Source organism: Marmota marmota, unplaced genomic scaffold, assembly GCF_001458135.2.
Source record: "Marmota marmota marmota unplaced genomic scaffold, marMar, whole genome shotgun sequence".
NCBI classification, from domain to species: Eukaryota; Metazoa; Chordata; class Mammalia; order Rodentia; family Sciuridae; genus Marmota; species Marmota marmota.
The window spans coordinates 39,481,415-39,489,713 of NW_026000082.1; the positions used below are offsets into that span (position 1 = coordinate 39,481,415).

The following is an 8,299-nucleotide window of genomic DNA, read 5'->3' on the forward strand; positions in this document are numbered from 1 at the left end:
TAGTGAAGTACACCTGCAAGTTCCAGCTACTCGGGAGGCTGGGCAGGAGGACTGCAAGTTCAAGAACAGCCTGGGCATCTTAGCAAGCCCCTGTCTTAGAAATTAAAAGCGCTGAATGGCAGAACCATTGCACAGCATGCCTGAGACTCTTGGTTCAATCCAAGAAATCTAAAATGCCATCAGAGGAACCAATTGGAGAGAAAATGTTGCATGGGTGGTTATCAAGAGTTCATAAAGGAAGAAGTCATGCATGCACTGTAGTGGAAAGAGGTCTAGAGCAGAATTGGGTTCTGTGGCAAGTACAAAGAATGGTGCGTTCAAAGAATAAAGAAAGAATTGAAGAATATGATAAGAAGTCATTCATCCTTGAATGTGCCCTATTAAATCAATCCAGGTGAACTTTTTCTGGACAAATAAGGGGAAATAACTTTTTGAAACTTGCCTTTTACTGTCACGGTGTGTATGATGATTTTTTAACCACATAGGTTGTACCGTAAGATTAAATGGAGTAAAAAATCCTATCACTTCATTTTTGCAGTACATTTTCTATTTTGTATAAAAACACAAATATTTACCACATGTTACTGTTGCCTACAGTACAGTAATGTGCTGTTTAGGTTTGTAGCCTAGGATCAATAGGCTATACCATACATGTGTAGTAGGTTATCCCATATAGGTGGGTATAAGTACACTATGTTTGTACAACCATGAAATCTCCTAAGGCATTTTTCAGAACACATCCCCCGCCTCATGAAGTGACTGTATGACCATCCTGTCATTTAAAATTCATAGATATCAACCTTGATTTAAAAGAAAAAATATTTTTCAACAAAAGAAATCACAGTGCTTTTAGAAATCGTATCCAGTCCACAGAGTTAGCCACACAGTATACTGAATAAGTGCAGCCTCTTGGAGTGAGCAGTTACAGGCAATGTCAGGGTTAATCAAAGTATGGGCCTTGGACAGCAGCACCAGTATCACCTGTGAGCTCATTTCAAGTGCAAATTCACAGACCTCAGATTACTAAAACAGACCATGAAGAGTGGAAGGAACCCAAGAAACTTCCTTTAACCAGATCTTTGGGTGATTTCTTGGTGCACTGAAATTTTAACCACTGCCCACCAGTAGTTCACCTCCCTGCCACAGTTTATAAAGCTCTTCAAAAAGCTCATTAAAAGCAAGCAAGCTTTTAGAATCTTTGGGCTTTTGCTTTCTCGTCTGTAATGCAGAAACAAAAAGCCCTTCCTACAGCACTAATAATACCTACTAAATATAAACATAAATTTATATATAAATATATATTAAATACATATATTAATAATATCTATTCAGGCAATGCAGGATGGCATCTGACTGGTCTTTCCACCATGCTTGGACATGTAAAGTGGTACTCCTTCCTTTCACCAGGTGGGGGTCTGAGCACAACAGAAGACTTGTACTTAGCAAGAACTGTGACATGTGCTTGGTTTCTGGGAGGCAGTGTCCCCCAACCCTGCAGAATTCCTTTTCACCATACAGTCTGTATTTCACGCCTTGGGGAAGACATAGTGAGTGTATTTTGAAGCTTTGGAGTTGGAAAAATAGGGGCAATAGTATAGCCCTGCCAGGTTGTTTCCACCTGTTTTTTCATCTATTAAAGAAGGATAACACAGTCTTTCTCATAATTTTATCATGAGGATTAATTAATGGAGATCAGATAAAAGTGCCCAGAATTTCTGCCTAGGGTACCTGGGCTCTGCTCACCCATATCAAGTGTTTTTTCATTCTCCAACCGAAGGTCACTTTTGGCCACATACAATTAGATGACACTGTCCATAAATGTAGGAGATTATGGTGGTTTGCCTCCCAACACTTAATAGTTTTATCATTTTTTTTGTTATCATTTTCCCTAGCATATACTATGAAGTCATACGCTTCCACTCTAAACTGCTAACAGATCTGGAAAATAGAGACTTTTCCTGGGATTCAGTAATGCACTACAAAATCCTTTTCCTCCCTCTCTTTTCCTGTTTTTTCCCCCCCACAAGGATTAAAGCTGGGTTGTTGGGCTGAGGTGTTGGCTCAGTGGTAGAATGCTCACCTAGCACATGTGAGGTCCTGGATTTGATCCTCAGCACCACATAAAAATAAAATAAAGGGATGTTATCCATCTACAACTTAAAAATTAAAAATAAAGATATTGTCCATCTGTAACCCCCCCCAAAAAAAGCTTAGTGTCCTTTTCACGTTATACATTGTACACATTGCTCTAAAAAGAAAATGAGTGTGCTTTTTTTTTTTTTTTTTAATGAATACTGTTAAAAATGCATGTTCTATCACATCCAGCTCTGGCCTTGTTCCTACTGGAAGAGATGCCAACCACTTTGGATAAATAGATTCTTATACTAAACACACTCGCTAGCTGGTTAGACCAAATTCCAGTGTTTTCTTACCAGTATCATGGACTCAACCAGCAGAATGTAAAGCAGAAACACAGAAAGTATGTTAAATTTCATCATGGGCTTTTTGGTAAAAACATCTGTTGGGAAGAGCAGGAGCATCACAGATAAAATGTGAATTTTCAGAGTTGAACAAATGGTTCCAAGAATTATGCTACTCTTTCCACAGTTTGGGTGACTGAAGGTCACATGTTTGAAGAGTATTCAAAGTTAGTGCAGTTTCAGTTTGTTTTTATAACAGGAAAGGATCTTTTCCATCACCATATTTTTCGATCTCTCCCCCAATAGGATCTAATTTCATAAATCTGACTTAAAGAATTCTGTTGTTCCAATCAAAGATTTTTACTCATGTTTTCCTTTACTGTATTTTTGGAGGCGGGGGATCTTTTCAAATGCCCCCATATCTACTTGGCCTGAAAATTTCAGTTTGCTGGGACTTCCCTGGTTTAAGAATGGAAAGTCCTGCCTTCCACTACCTGCCCAACCTTCCCACAGTAGATAAACAGGGACAGTTTATCACCTGGGTATCACTGAACTGCCCTAACTTTCTCAACTCAGATAATCCCCAGCCTGACTGACCTTGATGCTCTTAAAAGATGAGCCTATAAAAAAATTAATTAAAAAAAGAAAAAGAAGAAGAGCCTAGAAAACCACATGGAAGGAGTGGAAAAAGAGGGACATATTGTTGACACATTCACTTCATATTACACAGAACAAAACTGGATATGATCTGCTTTTTAAAAAAAATATTTAATGGTAGATGAACACAGAGTATCTTTATTTATTTTTATATGGTGCTGAGGATTGAGCCCAGTGCCTCATACATGCGAGGCAAGCACTTTACCACTGAGCTACAGCCCCAGCCCCTGGGTATCTACTTTTAAGTAAGTCTGGCAAGTAGGATTTCTTCCATCTGTTTAAAATGCAGTTGCTTGCGTCTGGCATTGTAAAAAGAGAAAGACCTATCAACATAAGAACCAGAACCTGATGAGAAAGGCTGCAAAGCCAGGCCTGCTATTTTCCTTGGAGTTTGCACAACTAAGTACCCCAGTTACCTTGGTCCTAGATTCCCTTTGCTACAGGATGGAAGACGCCTCTAGTAACATTTCCAAGTGTTTTTGATCCCTTGAGGGCTGAGTAGCAACTCCAATAAGTCAGATGCTGCAAACTGAAGAACAAACTAGACTCTTCTTTCCAGTAAAATCTTGGCACGTTCAGAACTCAGGTAAGGGTTGTAGGAAGAAACTTGATTCCTATTCGACACCTAGGACACAAGTTCCCAAATTCCAAATGGCAAAATTAATTTAGTGGATTGCAAGGAGCATTTGGAAAAAAAAAAAAAAAAAAAAACAGGGATGTATTTTAGGGCAAATGTTATTTTGTAAAAACTTGCTTGATTTTTATGTACTGACTCATAGTTCTTTGTTCAAAAATGTTGAGATCAGATAGATATATTTCCAAATTCAGAAATTTTCAAAGTTTCAAAGTTGACTGATGGGCATCTTGGCCTCCTTAACACTACAAACAATACAAAACTGTTGTGGGGCTGGGGATATAGCTCAGTTGTGCCTCATATGCACAAGGCCCTGGGTTCAATCTAGAACCACAAAAAGAAAAAAAGAAAAAAAAATACCCTTTGGGGCAGGGGGCAGGAAGTGATAGTAAACCTTTTTCATCAGCCTCCATTTTTTTGCTAAGTATTTGAATTGTTCGATCTCTTGCCATCTCTTTCCAAGCTGACGCTTAATTTGAGAGTCACTTCCAGTCTTTCTGGCTGGAAACCAGAAAAGTCAAGTAACCACCAACTGTCAAGGCCATACCTTCTGAAGTGATCCAGCCCTGACCTGGCTTTTAATGACTTCTGCATGAAATTGGAACCCTCAGCTATGATTCTTTGGAATAAAGATCAACCCTGTTAAGAACAAAATATTTCTTTCCCCACGAGCCAATCAAGAATTAGTCTTCAGGGGCTGGGGTTATGGCTCAGCAGTAAAGCACTCGCCTCCCACGTGCAAGGCCCTGGGTTCGATCCTCAGCACCATATAAATATAAATAAATAAATAAAATATAAAATAGAGTATATAAAAAAAAAGAATTAGTCTTCAAAACTCTCCTTACTGACACAAGGTTGAATATTAATAAGACTAGTAGATGTACATTTCTTGGGGGCAGGGGAGGGGGACGGGGATTGAACATGGGCCGCTTAATCACCGAGCCACATTCCCAGCCCTTTTTTTGTATTTTTATTTAGAGACAGGGTCTTGATGAGTTGCTTAGGGCTTCACTATGTTGCTGAGGCTGGCTTTGAACTCATGATCATCCTATCTTAGCTTCCCAAGCCGCTGGTATTACAGGTGAGCACCATCTTTCCCAGTGGTAGGTGTATCTTGATGGTAGCCCTGTGCCTGCAGTGCAGTACCTCTAGTCATTATTAGAAGCTACAGTTGCTTCAACTTTTTTTTATCTTTATGCCTAACAATTCAAAGTCACCTACTTTGTTTTTCTGTACAAAACATGACCTTTTAGCCTAATAGACTTAAGTGATACATATTCTTAAATTTGAGGAATAACAAAACAATAAGCCATTTATTGCCTTGACAACAGGCTGTCAGGTCTGCAAAGGATTGAACATGGGCCGCTTAATCACTGAGCCACATTCCCAGCCCTGTTTTGTATTTTATTTAGAGACAGGGTCTCATTGAGTTGCTTAGGGCCTCACCATTGCTGAGGCTGGCTTTGAACTCAAGATCCTCCTGAGCCACTGGGATTACAGGTGTGTACCTTGTGTCTGGCTAGAAGCCCACTCTTTGACAGCAATCTTCATAGATTCCATAGGGGCTAACCTGCTCCTGCAGGTTGCCAAGGTGGATGTTCCAACCAGTGTGGAGAGTTAAACAACTGTTTACCCCCTTTTTTTTTTAATCACTGAAATCACTAGTGACCTCAGTAATTTTTTTTAAAGAGAGAGTGAGAGAGAGAGAGAATTTTTTTTAATATTTATTTTTTAGTTATTGGCAGACACAACATCTTTGTTTGTATGTGGTGCTGAGAATGGAACCCGGGCCGCACGCATGCCAGGCGAGCGCGCTACTGCTTGAGCCACATCCCCAGCCCAACTTTTTTCCCTTAAAGGACACAAAAATCATCATTTTGTTACAAAACACAATTGAATTAAATTTCTAATTCTAGCTCAAAGTAAAACAAGTGATGTTGATGGCATTCAAGAGTCTGAGGCAAGAGAATCGCAAGTTTGAGGCCAGTCTCAGTGTTTAGACCTTTTACAGAGAAAGGAGTAAATGTGGGGCAGTCTGTGATAACTGCATGATTCTGCTCAGGGTCCCCATTCTAGGAAATCCCTTCTTAGGAAGGCTCAGAAACATGAGGGAAACACAGGATTTGTGGACTAGAAAAATATGGTTAACCTGGTGCATGCCTAAAGTCCCAGTGACCCAGGAGGCTGAGGCAGGAAAATCCCCAAGTTCAAAGCCAGCAACTTAGTGAGACCCTGTTTCAAAAATAAAAAATAATGGGCTGAGGGTGTGTTTAGGGGTTAAACGCCCTGGGTTCAATCCCAGTACCAAAAAAAAAAAGCTAAAGATGTTAGAGATGAAGCTCAACTGTGCAATGCTCCTGAGTTCAATCCCCAGTACCACAAAAATAAGTAGTCCAAGTGATATAAGCTATAAAATCATACCCCACAGTTTTAAAATTAATATACAGCTGCATATGTAAAACAAAACTGGCTAGATATTACATTTAACAGAGGTGAACTACTTTAACCAATGACCATGTATAAAAAATAAATTTCAGACCCCTTTATAAATAGAGAACTTGGGGCTGGGGTTGCAGCTCAGTGGTATTGTGTCCATCTACGACTAAAAAAAAAAATTTTAAAAAGTAAAGAACTTAGAGCTTCAGTTTTCTGCAATGACAGCCTTAGTGCTGGCTTCTGCATGTGTTTGTGTTCTTCAGGAATAATTTTGTTTCAGGGTTTTCCTTTTCTCTGTGTGTGTGGGGGTGGGGTACTGAGGATCAAATCCAGGGCCTTGTGCATTCTACCAACTGAGCTACATCCCCAGCCTCTGGGTTTTTCCTTTTGGGTATGTAACTATTGTGAACGACACAGCAAGTTTTATTTTTGTTTGTTTTTTTAATTTTTAAGCAAAAATCTGGAAGAGCAGAAATCTACCAGTTTGCTTTTGAGTCAACTTCTTATATGAGATGAGGCTGACACATTTTAGAGTAAAGGAAGAAATGTAGGACGTTTCAATTATATGAATTCGTAAAAATGGAATACGTCTTTAAAAAAGGAGGCAAAGGACTGAAACATTAAAAATGAATGTTGTGGCTCAGTGGTAGAGTGCTCGCCTAGTATGCATGAGGCACTGGGTTCGATCCTCAGCACCACATAAATGTAAAATAAAGATATTGTGTCAACCTAAAACTAAAAATAAATAAATAAATGAATGAATGAATGAATGTGAACAGAATGAAGAAATTGCAGAAAATGACGCTTAGTCCTTTTACATTTTTTCGGCACTGGGGATTAACCCAGGGGCACTTAACCGCTGAGACGCTTCCCCAAACCTCTTTTTGTAATAATTGTTTAAAATTTAGAGACAGGGTTTAGGGCCTCCCTAAATTGCTGAGGCTGGCTTTGAACCTCAACCTCCCAAGCCGTTTGGGATTACAGGCATGTACAACCGCTCCTGGCTCCATATTCTTTCTTAACAACTTCAGTATGACAACGGAGTAAGGGAGAATGGGTAATGCCATCAGGACATCAGTAACAATCTTCACCTAGAAAAGAATCCTTGGTGGTGGTGGTTAAATTTGAACTGATGGAGTAGTGATTGGCTATGGCTGTGAAACTGATACGAAGGTTATAATGCTCATGGCAGGGCCAGGGGAGCCTGGCTAGCGTTTAGTTTTATAAAAAACCTTTAGAAAGTCTGGCGCACGCATATGAGTGTTCATCAACTGCTGTGCGCTTGGGGAATGCCAGTTCACTATTTCCTATATTCATTACCTGCAGCCATTCCCTGTCCCCCCAAAATACATCAGGGGAAATGAAATCTTTAAGCATGAAGTCTTTCCAAACTGGTTTTGAAGATTTACGCCTTTTTCTATTACAGTAATAAGGATTTAAATTGCTAAAATATGTTGAAACCAACATAAATATGCCATTCGAAGGCATTCCCTGTCTTCGGATCGCTGGGTTTCCTTTTTGGGTAGGGAAAGCCCCACGCCCACGTGCGCGGATTAGGGACCCTCTCATAGATGAGAAAAGCAACTTTTCAGCCCTTTGTCCCAAGTCACTACACTATACTTTCTTGAGACTTTCTGGGACAAAACTGAGGCATTGTATTCTCTGCAACTGTTTTCCCCAAATCCATCACGGTCTTTGAAGGCAGCGTCCCAAGTGAAAAGTGGGAAGTGTTAGCTCCTCTAAAGGCAGACGCACCGCCTAGCGGAAACCCAGGGAGGCCCAGAGTCTGAGCTGGAGCAGAGAAAGGATAAACAGGGAAACCAGTGCCGCCCCGGAGCCCTACCACGTGCACCAACGCGCCGCTCCGCCCGCGCCCCAGTGGCCAAGCGCCCTCTCGCGCCCCCTCGCACCCGGCCGGGGACGCAAGTCCCGCGCGCTCCTTCCGCGCGCGCGGGGGGGCGGGGCAGGGCGGGGGCGCGCGCGCGGGCCGCGAGTAGGGGGGCGGGGCAGCAGAGCTCGGCGGGCTGGGCCGTGGAGGACTGCGGCGGCGGAGGCGACCAGCGGCAGCGGGAGGAGGCGCCGGAGAGGCCGTACGGGACGGCGGGCCGCCAGGAACGAGGACGCAGAGGGTAACGCAAGACGGGAGCAGGCG

General features: G+C 41.6%; 1 protein-coding gene across 3 annotated transcripts in view; it reads left to right on the plus strand.

Moving 5' to 3' along the window:
* Positions 1-8,121: 8,121 nt before the first annotated feature.
* Hp1bp3 (heterochromatin protein 1 binding protein 3) overlaps positions 8,122-8,299 on the plus strand; it is a 41,020-nt gene continuing 40,842 nt past the window's right edge. Inside the window, exon 1 of one of the 3 annotated variants that reach the window (XM_048816171.1) lies at positions 8,122-8,276. The gene's annotated coding sequence lies outside the window, so the exon portion shown is untranslated. The remainder of the gene's footprint in view (positions 8,277-8,299) is intronic. The other 2 variants (XM_048816168.1, XM_048816169.1) reach the window with 2 other exon arrangements.